The sequence below is a fragment of the Haliotis rufescens genome, unplaced genomic scaffold (genome assembly GCF_023055435.1).
Source record: "Haliotis rufescens isolate VD_foot unplaced genomic scaffold, xgHalRufe1.0.p SCAF_146, whole genome shotgun sequence".
NCBI lineage: Eukaryota > Metazoa > Mollusca > Gastropoda > Lepetellida > Haliotidae > Haliotis > Haliotis rufescens.
In genome coordinates this window covers 377549-395697 of record NW_025963831.1, presented here as the reverse complement: position 1 = coordinate 395697, position 18149 = coordinate 377549, and the positions used below count along the sequence as shown (strand labels likewise).

The 18149-nt window shown below is 44.0% G+C and overlaps 1 protein-coding gene across 1 annotated transcript in view; it reads left to right on the top strand.

Moving 5' to 3' along the window:
* The first annotated feature begins 760 nt into the window (after nt 1–760).
* The window catches only part of LOC124148520 (nucleoporin NUP35-like), a 42634-nt gene continuing 25245 nt past the window's right edge, over nt 761–18149 (top strand). The window contains exon 1 of the mRNA XM_048395800.1: nt 761–779. The gene's annotated coding sequence lies outside the window, so the exon portion shown is untranslated. The remainder of the gene's footprint in view (nt 780–18149) is intronic.

Sequence of the window (18149 nt, the reverse complement as noted above, 5' to 3'; positions counted from 1 at the left end):
GTGTTGTTTCACTATATTACATTTTAAACCATTTACTAGTAAATATGCCATGAACATGTTTAAAGTTAATTTGAACTACATCGATGGGGCGATTTCCGGTACACTACAGATTCAACAAACACTCATGATCGTTGCTGGGTAGCTGCTCGTCGCTCTTACGACAGCATAACCCAAGAGGTATGTGTGCGTGTGCGTGCGTTCGCACGGGGGAGTGGAATGGAGAGGGGCGGCTGGTGGTGGTGGTGGTGGTGTGTGTGTGTGTGTGTGTGTGTGTGTGTGTGTGTGTGTGTGTGTGTGTTTAGGTGCAGAGGCGCGCACCTCCCCTTTTTCAAGCACATAAAAATGTATACGTGTAAAAGAAACTTAAATTATTAGGTGATATGTTTAATAACAATATTTTAATTGACTATTACTTGGAAAACAAACGCAACATGTTTCCCGTATTATGTGCTGGCATTCTCATATCTTACGCTGTGTTCTCAATGGGGTTACTGGGGACCTGTTCTCTCCGAACTCCGGGACTCGCTAACAACATTCACCCCGGCCACTCTGTTACCAGTTATGATGAGAAAATTGGTGATGGTAAAACTGCCAAGTTATCGAAGTGCATAGCGTACAATAAAAAACCACAAATACCATATGCCAAACAACGAAATTGCAACCCTCACCCACACCCGTAGCAGTCACTGGTTTGTTTCAAACGCACAGCATCTAATCCGACTGATGAAGGCTCCAGATCCCGGCTGTCGGTGCTGTTGTCGACTGTGTATATCAGGCAGGTATGTATCGTAGCTGTGTTATCCGTCCACGTGCTCAAGAACAGACAAAAACAAGGGCAGGGGCAGATCTTGCATCTGTGATATTAATGCGAGCTAAACGTCAGCTGTCAGTACTTTGTATCGTGATGGGATATTTAACGGGATCCAGATCATAGGTTCGTATAAGACATACATGACATGGTTTGTAATCTTTCTGGTAAACGGTAAAAAATTAGTAGTTGTCGATTCTTTTAGGGGAGCTGGGAGAGCGATTGTGGGTAATGGTAGGTTTGTCTGACGAATGTTACAGTTCAGTGACAGACGAGAGTGGATTGTGTGGATAAACCTATCTGTATGTCTAGAATAGTCTACGTGAAGCAGATAACTACCTACTGCAGTTGTTGATATATTTGGTTAATTAGGAATCGTTTTGCTTGTTTCTTTGAAAGAGAGAAAAAGCGACAATGTCCATTCTGAAATTCCATAACTATTTGTGAGTGAAATGTGAACTATGGACGTGATGACACGAAATGCCTTTGTGTTTCGAGGGGAGGATGGGTAGGCTTGTGATTAAAGTTTAAAATGCCAAGGTCATATATTTGACATAAAATAAAATTAGTTGATTAACTGCAATGGGAAGTTGACAAACATGCCACATCGCACACAACGCTTTGAATGTCTAGTGTAATAACTTTAAACTCGTTAAGGGCGCTAGGATAGCCTTAGCCCATGAAAATATTATGATTCTGGTCTTTTGGTTTTGCCTAAAATGACGCGACGGCGGGTCCTATTTTGAATGATTGTTTTTTGACAAGCTTATTTGCATGACGAAAAAACTTAGAATGTCCTCTTCGCTTTAAATTAATAAAAGTTTAGTAGTGTGATGCAAGGGCGGAACCAGCTTTTTTAAAAGGGAGGCTGGCCAAAATAACAAAATCCTCACTCAGTGTGCGTGTGTGTGTGTGTGTGTGTGTGTGTGTGTGTGTGTGTGTGTGTGTGTGTGTGTGTGTGACATACCGCAACAAGGGGCGGGGGGTGGTGGGATGGTGCTCCTCCCCCCTCTGGATGCGCCTAAGCTGCACTCGACAAGCCCAAAGGGTCTTATATATAGTCTTCCCGACACACACAACGGACACAAACACGAGATGGCCGCTGTGACGTGTGCAGTTTGTACGTTCGTTTGGTGGAAAGTAGGTTAGAGTTATCTGTCCTTGGTTAAAAACCGGAAATTGAAAAGCTAGATGCAGGGCTTTGAAAATGACGCAGGTGGGAACCAGAAACATAATACTTACTTTTCGGCCTTATGATTTAACTTTTGCTCTTCACTTCAAAGACCCTGTTTCGTTTTCCTCACGAGTACAATGTGTGAAGTCATTTCTGGTTTGCCCCGCCGTGATATTGTTGCTGAGAGCTGCGTTAAACCCCACTCGCTCACTCACTCACTCACTCTGCCTTTGACCTCATATGGTGTGGTGAGAATTAATATCAGAAGCGGGATTTGCTCACATCCTGCTGATGTTCTGATCGGGGGGGGGGGGGGGGGGGGGGCGGCACTGCTTCCTGGTCGATTCAGACAGAGCTTTGTCTGTGGTCAGACATACTCGTGGACCAGTGTGTTAATGATGCTTTACTGTGGAAACATCGCTCAGACTCAGTTGTCTAGACATTCATTTATCTGGACATTTACTGGAAACCGACCCAGCCAGTTACACAGGGTTCTGTAGACATGCAGTCCCTGAATTAAAGTTATTCTTTACTATATATATCCACAACATAGAACATCAAATCCAAATGGTGCCCAGAACAATACGTTACTTCCATGTGTGACCAACTCGTCCCCTTCCGTGTTGTAGGTTACGGAAACATGCGAGTGGGAACGAAAGCTGAGGCAATCTGGACTTGCCAAATGATTCATTTTATAATTCATTATCTTGGGACTGGGAGTCTGCGGATTCTGCAGATACTCGTTCAACTATATGTAATGACAAGAAAGGATAACCGCTTATCGTATGTAAATAATTATAAAACTCATTTTAGAGCTTTGTGGGTATGTTTCTTACATTTAAACATAACCAACATTTGACCCATTCCGATTTTGGTCGTAGATGCAGATAACGATATTGCCATAACACATAATACAATCCAGTGATCTGATTGGTCAATCGCCTTCTTGCAACCCCCCCCCCAAAAAAAAACAACAACAAAAAAACAACAACAAAAAAAACCCAACAAAACCATGCAAGTCTGTCTGTCGGAGGGTGCGGACATCATGACGTCATAATCTTTTAAATGACATGACTGCTTATCACGTCATAACTGACCTCGTAAACATGTTGATGAATTATACCGAACCTACCTGCGGTTGGAGGGTAGATTTAATATTGTCACACATATATAATTCACCGAGAATAAGTAAGAAAACATACAACTTTATGGATAACAACTTCTGGTTTATTGCATATAGCAACGTTTCAATGTAGATTCTAACACCGTTATCAAGCTGGAGTGACTACAACCAAGTGATGCCAAAGTGGTGAAACCTCCCACCCAGTAGATACCCGCATCGTAGAACATAAGGCCTCAACAGCCAAAGCAGACAGCAAGTCAGCTCCCTCAGACCACCAGCAAAAATTCCCTAGCCACCAAATTCAGTGTGACAAAGTCCAAATCCCCTTAACCGACCATCAGGATTTCACTACAAGAAAACTCTCCGCCGACACAAAACTTTGATCAACAGAGATCAAGGGTATACATCTCGTCTGCCTATGAAGATCTAATCAAGCAATAGATTTTTTTTAATTAGTATCCAATCAGCTTGTCACAACTCTTTCGTCCTCATCCTTACTGTACATCTGGCTTCATTACCCGTGTGCTATTTGTTATTCTTACTGTACATCTGGCTTCATTACCCGTGTGCTTTTTGTTATTCTTACTGTACATCTGGCTTCATTACCCGTGTGCTTTTTGTTATTCTTACTGTACATCTGGCTTCATTACCCGTGTGCTTTTTGTTATTCTTACTGTACATCTGGCTTCATTACCCGTGTGCTTTTTGTTATTCTTACTGTATATCTGGCTTCATTACCCGTGTGCTTTTTGTTATTCTTACTGTACATCTGGCTTTAATTTATTTCAACAAAACTTATCTTTGTCGTTGACCTACTCATTTGCTAGTCTCTCCGAAAATTTGAAAAATCACCCCTTTTCACTCATTTTAGAAGTACTAAGGTGCATGTACTTGATTACGTTTTAAGTCCAATACTTGCAAGCGTAAAAAAGAAAGGAGGCTAATTGTCACCCATAGGGACATTTCGTATAATTTTCATAACATTTTTTAAAACCTTTCTGAAACTCTAAATTTGACTCAGTGTGACAAAAAGAGCCCTAGCTTATCCCCTTGTATTTTGGTAAAACGAAACCAAATACTTTAACCTATCATATTTAAGACATCACCAGTTTATTGAACTAAAATATATTTTTAGTTCCACAAGATGTTTTATGTATTTGTAAAAAATATTATTATTAGTATGCTATTTCAGGAATGAGAAGGATAACGAAAAAGGGTAATTACTCCCGGGCGATCCGTGGCTTGCCGTGAAGTTTATAACTTCTCGTAGATAATGATATCATCACGAGAACGGGTAATCTTGATTTTCCCAACAAATAAACATGCGAACTTAAAAATAGAAGATTTTAATCGAATTTATGATCCTCTTATGCACTCTTTAAAACGTTTGCGATAACTTTTCAAAGAACTGATGGGCGTGATTGCTTGTGAAACGTGTTCTGTTGATATTGAAATATAAGTGCTGATTTGAATCATAAATCTTTTTAAGAATGCGCGTGATCTCGGAATACAGGAACGCTGCCAAGAATAAATATAGGTTATAGAGTGAGTGAGTGGGTGAGTGAGTATGGATTTACGCCGCTTTTAGCAATATTCCAGCAATATCACGGCGGGGACACCAGAAAATGGCTTCACACATTGTATCCATGTCGGGATTGAACCCGGGTCTTCGGTCTGACAAGGGAACACTTTAACCACTAGGCTACCTGACCGCCCCCTATAGGTTATAGAAGGGTGGTGTTATGACTACCCATCACAGAGGAGCTAGGTGAGTACCGTACAAGTAGCTGGGGTTACCGTAACCCCGCATCCTTTGTTTGGTTAGTTTTGTTAGTTTGTTGTTTAACGCCTCACTCAGCAATATTCCAGCTATATGAAGGCGATCTGTAAATAATCGAGTCTGGAACAGGCAATCCAGTGATTGACATCATGAGCATCACTCTTCGCAATTGGGATACGATGACATGCATCAACCAAGTCAGCAAGCCTAACCACCAGATCCCGTTAGTAGCCTCTTACAACAAGCATAGTCACCTTTTACGGCAAGCGTGGGTTGCTGAATACCTATTCTACCCCGATCCTTTGTTTGGTATTAGTTTGTCTACATGTCAGTACTAGTGAGACGAGGACAACTGATAATATCAACGATCAACCACCTCAAAATTTAGACAGAAAATAATATGAGAAAAGGCTTATCTCCCTCAGAGGACATGAACGGATGAGGACACCAAGACCACAGCAGAACGCGCTATACAGGAGTTGTGTCCCTTGACCTCGTCCGCGGTCTGGTGGACTGAGCTTCTGCCTAGAGAGCGAAAAGGTTGGTTGTTCAATCCCCGACATACACCGCTTTAATACATTTGGACTATATGTCTTTATACTAGTTTCAAGGCTTCTCATCCGTAACCTATGAATGTTTACGCCAGCAAACACCACGTGTCTACTATGATGATATCAATATCAACTGCCATATCACTTTCCACAGAACGCTCAGTACGTGCCGATCTCTACACGTGCATGACTTCAAAAGATAACTCATCGGTCAATACACGACCATCCTCTGGTCGCGTCATACTTAAAGTGGGGGGCACGGGTGGCCCAGTCGTCTGAGGCGCCGCGATTCGCTGTGCAGAGTTGCGTCCCTTGGGCACGCCAGAAACCTATGATTGTGGGCTCGAATCCCGGTTCTCTCCGATTATGTTTCTAGGTTTGTCAGCACCATACCCGTGCTCGTGGGTTTCAACGAAGTGGTAAACGTCTGAGACCTGCATCACTTCGGGCCTTCCTCCCACATTAAGCTGACACGCCGTGATATAACTGGAATACTGTTAAAAGAGGCGTTAAACTTAACTCACTCACTCATATTTAAAGACGTTAAAATATTGTAATTGTTTTTACCCTGCCGGGGTAAAACGGGGATAAAACGGCTCGGAGCCAGTGTACTGTTTCTGAGGGGTATCAATGGGATTTCCGTGCGCTAGCACAATTAAGCCGGCATTAATCTGGACCAGTACCAGTACCAGTACGAGCATCGGTGAACACACAGATAAGTGCAATAATCTTGAACGCGGGGTTATACCCCACTTCACCTCGCCTCGCTGGTCGTATGTAATACCATGGGCGGATACAGCTTTTTTTTAAAGGGGGGGGGGGGGGGGGGGGGGGGGGGGGGGTGCACAATTAAGATCTATTTATTGTCTTTAGTGGTAATTTATACAGAAATAAAGATTTTTAGGGCAGACCGTCTATCCTCTATCCTCTAGAGGGTCCTCTAGACCCTCTATCCTCTAGACCACGGAGGTGGCCAGGCATCGAACCACCGACCTTCCGCTCTCCCGGCAGACACTCTATCCTCTAGATCACGGAGGTGGCCAGGCATCGAACCACCGACCTTCCGCTCTCCCGGCAGACACTCTATCCTCTAGATCACGGAGGTGACCAGACATCGAACCACCGACCTTCCGCTCTCCCGGCAGACACTCTATCCTCTAGACCACGGAGGTGGCCGGGCATCGAACCAACGACCTTACGCTCTCCCGGCAGACACTCTATCCTCTAGACCACGGAGGTGGCCGGGCATCGAACCACCGACCTTCCGCTCTCCCGGCAGACACTCTATCCACTAGATCACGAATGCGGTCACGATCACTGGAAAGAAGACGTGACTCTGTGATGTGGTTGTGACATTGCGGGTTCCAGAGCTCCTTGTTCAGAGAGGATACTAGATTTGGTCAGGCTGGGTGACATGACGGCTTGGGGCGTTGCTCATTATGTCGACCACTGGTTTGTAGCCCCAGATTCGTGGCAGCTGTAATATAGCTGGAATATTATAAAAACCATTGTTCTAACACCATAGTGAAATATTTGGAATAATGCCGACTGCTGTGTAAAAAACAACGAAGACGATGCCGTTTACAATTAGTGAAGTTCTTACATCGACTCAACAGCGCAACGTTTTGCAAGTTCTATCACTTATACACCTGCTTGTCTAGTCTCGTTACTTGCCACAGTTGCAGTCTTAATTCGTTGTGCAGATTTGCGTCCCTTGCACAAGCCAACAACTTATGATTGCGGGTTCGAATCTCGGTTCGCCCCGATTATGTCTCTGGGTTTGTCAGCACAATGTAAGTGTTATTGGGTTTAAAGGGGTAAACGTCTGAGACGTGCATCGCTTCGGGCTTTCCTCCCACATGAGCTCACACGGCGTGATATAGCTTGAATACTGTTAAAAGCGGTGTCACAGCTAACCCAACTCGCTCACTCGCTCGCTCACTCACTCCCATTTCTTTGACCTAGACGATTGCAATATGTGTCAGCTGTATGAGCTGTCAGAGTGTGACGTTTTGATTGATAACATTCACAAAAAAAAATTCAAATGTGTTTTTTGTGTTAAACTCCAGATCAGATAGTTGTCAAATAAGGGTCACACCCTTCTGCATTTTGACGCCAGGACCTAATTTCCATGCTGTTTTTATCCGCAAAGGGAATCCGAAGTTTAGATTGTTTGTTTGTTTGTTGTTTAACACCGCACTAAGCAGTTTTCCAGTATATGGCGGCGGTCTGTAATTGACCCACTGATTGACATCATGAGCATCGATCCACGCAATTGGGAAACGATGACATGCATCAACCAAGTCAGCGAGCCTGACCACCCGATCCCTATAGTCGCCTCTCACGACTAGCATAATAAAATAATGAAAATTTATATCGTTTTCACTGTCAAGTTTACTTGCCCCACTCTATATAAATATACCAAGAATGAAATGCGACCACGAACAAGTATTCACCTCCCGAATACCCAGTGCATTATGTCTCCATTTGAAAAATACCCAAGATCCATCCGCCAGCACTGATTTGTGGCGGAAGTGACGTCACTATCTCCATTCATCGTATCACTAAATTATCGTAGAATTTCTCTCCCTCTTTAGATGTCTTTGATTGGGGTGCTATTTTTAGCGTCCTGCTGAAAAAGTTGTTCACGGTCGCACGACAGTGAAGGTAATTGGTGAAATCATTTTGGTAAAGACCAAATTTACCACAAATGTCGTGAGTATTTACTAACGGTTCTGACGCGCAAAGCACAAATCACTCGCAACTTCGTTTTGTTTATTAGCTTGTTGTATACCGCCGCACTCAGCATCGCAACTTGGTAAAACGCGCAATCAGACGACGGTTAATCAAAGCACAATGTGAAATTAGTCTTAATTGCAGTCATATGTTTTGTTTCGCGTGGCTTGTAGGAAATTGATTATTTGGCGTCGAAAGGCGGCTAATAATAGGCACTGCTCACTCAGGAATGTCCCACAAAGTTGTTGATCGCCAGCTCGGTTAAAACCATTCGGTTATAATAAGCTGATTAGCACAGAAACATCGGCAAAATAATGAGGTAAAGACCGTCGTGTGACGTAAGTACCGTATTTCCTCTATTAGACGCCGGGACTCTAATAGAAGCCGGGTCAATTGTTCAGTGCAAAAAATAGAAGCCGGGCCTCTAATAGACGCCGGGTCGATCAATTGATACAATTAATGATCCCTTTTGGGGACCTAAATTACATTCGTGGTCATAGTGAAATGGGGGTATTAATAGAAGCCGGGCCTCCAATAGATGCCGGGCCTCTAATTGACGCCGGGTCAAAGGCTTGTCCGAAATACATAGAAGCCCGGGCGTGTAATAGAGGAAATACGGTATGCGAAGATCGCAAGGACAAGGATTGTGATCCTATTCTGTGAGATGGTCATCGCGGGAACCATCTGGCATGGCGTTATGACTGGGACCTGAGGACATGGAGGAGGATCGATTGGCTGGGTGAGAGCAGGTTCTCGATTAAGCTGGTTCCCGGCTCCCTTTGAGCGTCGTCAACTTGCGCCATTTTGGGATATAGGAGACGGGGCCGATCTCAGTTCTTGTGTCACGGATACACGGTAAACTGTAAAAAAATGTGTTTTGACTGTCACAGACAAGACATGTTTAGATCTAAACAGGAATGGGTTTAAATCCTCAACGGAATACACAGTTGGTGTGTTCTGTCTAAACGCATCAAGGTCTTAACAGTAACATGAAATGTGCTATCGTCTCACAGCCTAAACACCCACCTAAACACAACATGCCCATAATCTAAACATGTAAGAATTTAAACACGTTAAAACGTGTTAAGATTTTACATGTTTGATCATGTTTAGAATTTACACATGTGTAAACGTGTGTAGAATTTAACCTGATTCAATAAAGCGCATATCATTAGGCAATAAATCAAATATGGATGAGATGTATAATATATATTGAAATTAAATGTGCAAATCAGATTCACAGGCATTTGCATAACACATATATATCCCCCTTACAACGAACTTGGCACATTATTAACAAAACAAATGTACAAATGTACCAAACTCGGTGAATGGTGACTAGGTTGGTTGGTTGGTTGGTTGGTTTGTTGTTTTTCGCCGCACTCAGCAATATTGCAGCTATTGACGGCGGTCTGTAAATAATCGAGTCTGGACAAGACAATCCAGTGACTGACATCATGAGATCCGGGGTAGAATAGGTCTTCAGCAATCCATGCTTGCCGTAAAAAGCGACTATGCTTGTCGTACGAGGCGACTAACGGGATCGGGTGGTCAGACTCGCTGACTTGGTTGATGCATGTCATCGATCCCAATTGCGTGGATCGATGCTCATGATATCAATCACTGGATTGTCTGGTCGATTGCAATATTGCTGAGTGCGGCGTTAAACAACAAACCAATCAAACAAACTCAGTGTTGCCAGTTCTCTCCTTTCCATTTTCAGGTATCTACCATTGACATTGTCCAACACATGCCTGTGGTCTGGACTATTATGTAAGCACGATAGCCCGAAATTAAAACTCCATGTTGCTGAAAATGCATCCATGAATCCTGTTTTAAAAATTCGTTACAAAAGCACCACCCCACGTCACCTGCGTACTTCGCTTATGGAAAAAGAAAATATAATATCTTACACACAAAACTGAGATACATGTGCAGTCAGTTGAATTATGATTTATATAGAATTGGTATAAAAGATCACCCGAACTGTACATGTTCGAATACATGTGAAAATGCATATCATTATCTCATGGAATGTCCATTGTTCATTCAATTCTCTCTCTCTCTCTCTCTCTCTCTCTCTCTCTCTCTCTCTCTCTCTCTCTCTCTCTCTCTCTCTCTCTCTCTCTCTCTCTCTCTCTCGTGTTTTATGTTTTATGCATATATATTGAATTTGAAATTGTGATTTTTTTGTAAATACCGGGGAGAGGGCATTCTAAGTTGGAAGAACTTGTCCCCCAATCCCGTTCACTCCTTGTGAATAAATATGTTTAAATCAAATGCATCCATGCTCTGATTAGACGTTGTCCTCAACTTCCCTTGGTACGGGGGGCAGTCAAGTGATATAACGTTAGTACGTCACGCCGAACACCAATACACAGTATCAATACACAGGTCACCATGGTGACGATATGAATATCCTACACGTGATCCTACAAATTGTACAGTCAATATCAGGCCGCCGTGATGCTTGGATGAATATTGTTTAAAGCCGCAGTCAATATTCCAGCTCCAATCACTTCGGCCTGTAAATAATCGAAATTGAAAGTTTGAGCTTATAGCTGGGATATTGCCGGGCGTGATGTTAAACAAAAAACAATACACAGAGCACAGATACTAAACACGTGTGAATTTAATAGCTTAAGAAACTTTAGAAAAGGGCGGAACCTTGCCCCAGCTAGGTGCTATAGCACCATCCTTTCACTCATTTCAGAGGACAAAAAAGAGACGACTGAAAATCAGGGTTTGGTGGGATACATAACAGACCGTTTCAGATAATCTTGACTTTCTTTTCCCAAGCAAATAAATATGCCAGCTCAAAGATACCTGTAATCAAGTATATGATTTAAGGACGGAAGTTTCAGATAACTGTTCTAAAGCTAGAACTAATGACATTATATCGAAGAGTAGATCTTGGCCCCAATGCAAGAGGAAAGCATGGTGTCTGCTCATCAGTATTTAAACCCAGCACGTTTATCATTCTCGAGCTTACGTCCTATATCGAATTCGGAACTAAAAAGCATGTTTTTGTTCAGGGCGATACTAAATGCCCCAGCAATCCTCGCAAACATTTGTGTACGTTACCACTTTGAAACCAATGGCTACAAATCGCTCAACACAATCAGTTGGGTCTGCTTCAAAACAACGTAAATTCTCACGAGAGATAAACCTGGAACGTTTCTGATCAGGAGTCAGAAGCCATGGAACCCATCGTGCTGCAACCTTTGTGATGCCAAGTTCCTTCCTCAGAATGTTCCTCTCTCTCTCATGACAGATGCCTGCTGTATTGTCTACGTGACGCGTGGGGAGTCGTCGATCACCCATAATCATCTCATGTATTTTGTCAACATTTTCCTTACTGCTGCCATTTGAAGATCTTCCTGATCATGGATCATCTCCGAGGCTCTCTCTTCCCCTCTTGAACTCCGCTGATCCCCTCTTAACTGTGGCAAAGGAAGGCGCACGATCCCCTAAAGTTGACACCATGTGGATCTTGGATCATCTTCAAGGCTCTCTCTTCCCCTCTTTTACTCCGCTAACCCCTCTTAACAGTGGCAAAGGAAGGCGCACGATCCCCTAAAGTTGACACAATGTGGATCTTGGATCATCTTCGAGGCTCTCTCTTCCCCTCTTTAACTCCGCTAACCCCCTCTTAACAGTGGCAAAGGAAGGCGCACGATCCCCTAAAGTTGACACCATGTGGATCTTGGATCATCTTCGAGGCTCTCTCTTCCCCTCTTTAACTCCGCTAACCCCCTCTTAACAGTGGCAAAGGAAGGCGCACGATCCCCTAAAGTTGACACCATGTGGATCTTGGATCATCTTCGAGGCTCTCTCTTTCCCTCTTTAACTCCGCTAACCCCCTCTTAACAGTGGCAAAGGAAGGCGCACGATCCCCTAAAGTTGACACAATGTGGATCTTGGATCATCTTCGAGGCTCTCTCTTTCCCTCTTTAACTCCGCTAACCCCCTCTTAACAGTGGCAAAGGAAGGCGCACGATCCCCTAAAGTTGACACAATGTGGATCTTGGATCATCTTCGAGGCTCTCTCTTTCCCTCTTTAACTCCGCTAACCCCCTCTTAACAGTGGCAAAGGAAGGCGCACGATCCCCTAAAGTTGACACCATGTGGATCTTGGATCATCTTCGAGGCTCTCTCTTTCCCTCTTTAACTCCGCTAACCCCCTCTTAACAGTGGCAAAGGAAGGCGCACGATCCCCTAAAGTTGACACCATGTGGATCTTGGATCATCTTCGAGGCTCTCTCTTTCCCTCTTTAACTCCGCTAACCCCCTCTTAACAGTGGCAAAGGAAGGCGCACGATCCCCTAAAGTTGACACCATGTGGATTTTGGATTATCTTCAAGGCTATCTCTTCCCCTCTTTAACTCCGCTGATCCCCTCTTAACAGTGGCAAAGGAAGGCGCACGATCCCCTAAAGTTGACACCATGTGGATTTTGGATTATCTTCAAGGCTATCTCTTCCCCTCTTTAACTCCGCTGATCCCCTCTTAACAGTGGCAAAGGAAGGCGCACGATCCCCTAAAGTTGACACCATGTGGATTTTGGATTATCTTCAAGGCTATCTCTTCCCCTCTTTAACTCCGCTGTCCACCTCTTAACAGTGGCAAAGGAAGGGGCACGATCCCCTAAAGTTGACACCATGTGGGCAAGGACGGCTGTGTGAGTGAGCCCTTTCAGTTGGAGATACTTGATGACATCGCAGTAGCCATCTTCATCAACAAAGAAAACCTAGTAACTTTGATGCAAGCAGAAAAAATGCTTATTTTGGTTCAATGCAGATTGTTAACATGGGCGCTTTTGTACTAATTCATGCAAACTGTTAAGGGTGTACTATATACCACAGTCGAACACGTAGAAATCTGAGTTATCCCTGGTTCGAGACAACCAAGAAAGCGTATTTTCGAAAACCAAACAGGTAATGAGAGATTATGACCAGTTAGGATGCAGCGCTAGATTTCAGTGCTCAGGCTGCTGGTAGTGAAGGGGGAGGCAACTCAGGCGCACCATCGACCCCACTGCCTGATCTGGATTGACGTCATTCTTTCAGTTATATCTCGATTAATACATTCACTAACATACTCTTAATCCGTTTTACTTATTTCTCAATTTCCATGTGCCATCGGTGTAAGCAGCTAGGACCGGATGATGCTAGCGCTGAATGTAAGAGCTTACGGTTACAACATAGATGACGGTTGCAACTTGCCGTAAACAGTAGTGGCGGATGTGATGCCTTCTTGGCGGCTACAACGCATTTTTAACATGACCCCCAAGCGGAAATAAGAAACAGTTTTTTTTTCGTCCTCTGTAATCAGCCCTGTGAACAAACTGAGTGAAGTGCCAGCGAATTAAGCTTATCTAGAAACCAGAAACATGCTTGTGATTATGGTAAATGTTCATTATTTTACAATAAAAGTGTTCAGACACGGTGACTCTATTTCCATTTGTTTATTTTCAGACATAATGACGGCAATTACTTGTGTGTCAAATGAGACGCACTGACTTCATTTACCACTTGGGTACGATGGTGTAGTCAAGTTGTTGAAGCGTGTGTTCGCTAGGCTGAAGGTGAGGTGAAATAGTATTACGTCGCTTTAAAGATAAAAACACTGAAAACAGCGCCATGCATGCATACCACTCTGACACAGTATGCTGACTCCGAGCCGACCAGTCCTTCTTTTAGCCCCCTTATGCGAGAGTCAGGCAGGGTAACAACAAGTACCATCTTATTATATGTATATGAAGGTATGACGCGGGCGAAGACCTGACGGTTTACGACTTACTTGAGTGAGTGAGTTTGGTTTTACGCCGCTTTTAGCAATATCCCAGCAATATCACGGCGGGGGACACCAGAAATGGGCTTCACACATTGTACCCATGTCGGGAATCGAACCCGGGTCTTCGGCGTGACGAGCGAATCGACGAACTTGAGTTCGATTTCTAACATGGCTACAATGTGTGAAGCCCGTTCTTGCCGTCCTCCTCTAGCTGATACATGGGTGGAATATTGCTGAAAGTTGCGGGGGATGGTAGGCCCAGTTGTCTTAGAAGCAGCAATTCGCTGTGCAGAGTTGCGTCCCTTAGGCGTGACAGAAACCTGTGATCTTGAATTCGAATGCCCGATTCGCCCCGATTATGTTTCTTGGTCGTCAAAATACCCGTTCGCATGGGTGTCACCAAAGTGGTAAACGTCTAATACCGGCATCACTTTGGGCTTCCCAACAAGCTGACACACCGACATATAAATGAAATACTGAAGAACTACCTCACTCATCCAATAACTCGCTAACATAATTCCATTTGCATAGTTAGACATGATGCCGGCACGTTTGTTATTAGTCGGATTTGGCACTGTGCGTTCCTTCGTCTCGGAACCAAATCTTTCATTCATGCAAGGGCATTTGAAACTGAGAAACGCCATGCCAGTGACCTGGACATATTACAATCGAACCTCTTTGTATCGAACTTGGATGTGGCGAAGTAGCTGTTTATGTCAAGGTTTTAGCTGTGAACTGTAACCTACGACCCTAGCTGTTTAAGTCAAGGCTGTAGTCGTGAAGTGTAACATCCGACCTAGCTGTTTAAGCCAAGGTTTTAGTCGTGAAATGTAACATCCGACCTTAGCTGTTTAAGCCAAGGTTTTAGTCGTGAACTGTAACATCCGGCCCTAGCTGTTTAAGTCAAGGTTTTAGTCGTGAAATGTAACATCCCACCTTAGCTGTTTAAGCCAAGGTTTTAGTCGTGAACTGTAACATCCGGCCCTAGCTGTTTAAGTCAAGGCTGTAGTCGTGAAATGTAACATCCCACCTTAGCTGGTTAAGTCAAGGTTTTAGTCGTGAACTGTAACATCCGGCTCTAGCTGTTTAAGTCAAGGTTTTAGTCGTGAACTGTAACATCCGGCTCTAGCTGGTTAAGTCAAGGTTTTAGTCGTGAACTGTAACATCCGGCCTGAGCTGTTTAAGTCAAGGTTTTAGTCGTGAACTGTAACATCCGGCTCTAGCTGTTTAAGTCAAGGTTTTAGTCGTGAACTGTAACATCCGGCTCTAGCTGTTTAAGCCAAGGCTGTAGTCGTGAACTGTAACCTACGACCCTAGCTGTTTAAGTCAAGGTTTTAGTCGTGAAATGTAACATCCGGCCCTAGCTGTTTAAGTCAAGGCTGTAGTCGTGAACTGTAACATCCGGCCCTAGCTGTTTAAGCCAAGGTTTTAGTCGTGAAATGTAACATCCCACCTTAGCTGTTTAAGCCAAGGTTTTAGTCGTGAACTGTAACATCCGGCTCTAGCTGTTTAAGTCAAGGTTTTAGTGGTGAACTGTAACATCCGGCTCTAGCTGTTTTAAGTCAAGGTTTTAGTCGTGAAATGTAACATCCCACCTTAGCTGTTTAAGCCAAGGTTTTAGTCGTGAACTGTAACATCCGACCTAGCTGTTTAAGCCAAGGTTTTAGTCGTGAACTGTAACATCCGGCTCTAGCTGTTTAAGTCAAGGCTGTAGTCGTGAACTGTAACATCCGGCCCTAGCTGTTTAAGCCAAGGTTTTAGTCGTGAAATGTAACATCCCACCTTAGCTGTTTAAGCCAAGGTTTTAGTCGTGAACTGTAACATCCGGCCCTAGCTGTTTAAGCCAAGGTTTTAGTCGTGAAATGTAACATCCGGCCCTAGCTGTTTAAGCCAAGGCTGTAGTCGTGAACTGTAACCTACGACCCTAGCTGTTTAAGTCAAGGCTGTAGTCGTGAAGTGTAACATCCGGCCCTAGCTGTTTAAGCCAAGGTTTTAGTCGTGAAATGTAACATCCGGCCCTAGCTGTTTAAGCCAAGGCTGTAGTCGTGAACTGTAACCTACGACCCTAGCTGTTTAAGTCAAGGCTGTAGTCGTGAACTGTAACATCCGGCCCTAGCTGTTTAAGCCAAGGCTGTAGTCGTGAAGTGTAACATCCGGCCCTAGCTGGTTAAGTCAAGGTTTTAGTCGTGAAATGTAACATCCCACCTTAGCTGTTTAAGCCAAGGCTGTAGTCGTGAACTGTAACCTACGACCCTAGCTGTTTAAGTCAAGGCTGTAGTCGTGAACTGTAACATCCGGCCCTAGCTGTTTAAGCCAAGGCTGTAGTCGTGAAGTGTAACATCCGGCCCTAGCTGGTTAAGTCAAGGTTTTAGTCGTGAAATGTAACATCCCACCTTAGCTGTTTAAGTCAAGGCCGTAGTCGTGAAGTGTAACATTCTCTAGTAGTATTTACCCATCACTGTATGATGGTTTAGGTGAAGACATGTGTGCCATGTGATTAAATGGTGATGAGACGTTGTTTCTATGTAATTAGGTCATTAGTCAGTTATTACTGTCGATTGAGCCATATAATCAAACATGGGTTAATAGAAGATTGAGCTAATTCTCACTTCCATGGACAGCAAATTAGTCATCCTCATGCACGTAATAAGGCAATGGCGATAATCTGGAATTGCCCAAGCTGACGACGTAACGCTTTTTTTGTTGCCGTTGATTCTGCCAGGAGTTATCTGGCCATGCATCTTGTGCAAGGTGGGGTGAAATGGAGTTTAACGTCGCGTCCAAGATTATTGCACTTATATAGCGACGTGCATGCACGTGTGTGTGTCTGCATGTTCTAGTCCGGACTGATGCCTATTTGTAGTGCAAGCTCACTGAGATACCATGCCGCAGTTTAACATAAATACCCCACTCAGACACAGCATACTGACTCCGAGCCGACCAGTCCTTGTTTTAGCCCCTTACTGCCGAGCGCCAGACAGGGTAACAACAAGTACCATCTTTAAACGTCTTTTGGTATGACGCGGCCGGGGATCGAACCCGGACCTTCCGCTTTACGGGTGGACGCTCTACCACTAAACCACGGAGGCGGTCTCTTGTGCAAGGATTAGAACTGACGCAATTATAGGACTTAAAGCAAAACTATACCGAAATTATTTAAGTCGGAGAAATCACTCGAACCCCTTGATTTCTCATGATTTCTCCATTGCGGATACAATACCCGAAAACTGGTAACGAGCAAACTCTTCACATCTTTGTATGCTTCGGTTTTGTTTTTAGTAATAATTGTACGCATTCGTGTATGCATCGATTCAAGATTAACTGCTTTTGTGAGGATTACTAAGTACTAAGGATTACTAAGTACTAACTACCCGTGAAGGTCCAGATTAGAATAGGTCTTCAGCAACCCATGCTTGTTAAAGGCGACTAAGCTTGTCAAGGCGACTAACGGGATCGGGGTCAGGCTTGCTGACTTGGTTGAAGCATGTCATCGTATCCCAATGCGTGGATCGATGCACATAATATCAGTCACTGGATTGTCTGGTCCAGGCTCGATTATTTACAGACCTCCGTCATATAGCTGGACTATTGCCGATTGCGGCGTCAAACAAAGTACTAACGAACTAGGGTTACCATGGAGACAATCTGAAGATCCGTGATCCTACAAACGGTACAGTCAAAATATCAGCCCGACGAAATGATTGGGTGAATGGGTGTGTGAATGTTTATCAAAGCCGCAGTCAGCGCGTACCAGCGTATTCCAGCTTCAATTACAGCTGTAAATACTCGTCATGAACAACAATCCACGCCATCGGGATACGATGACAAACAATCAGCAAAGTCACAGAGCATGGCCACCCGATCCCCACTTTCAGCTGTTTCTTGAGACAAGAATGAGTAAATGGGCCTCATTCTGATACACTGATTGAAACGTAGCTGACGCTGGGACACCCCCCGTCATAATACAATGCTATTCACGTCAATAGTTATGTTTTTATTATAAGTGGGGCGGTGGGTTAGCCTAGTGGTTAAAGAGTTCACCGGGTTCGATTCCACACATAGGTACAATGTGTGAAGCCAATCTCTATTGTCCCCCGCCGTGACATTGCTAGAATATTGCTAAAAGCGGCGTAAAACCATACTCTCACTCACTTGTAATATAAGATACTGGTGATAATTTGT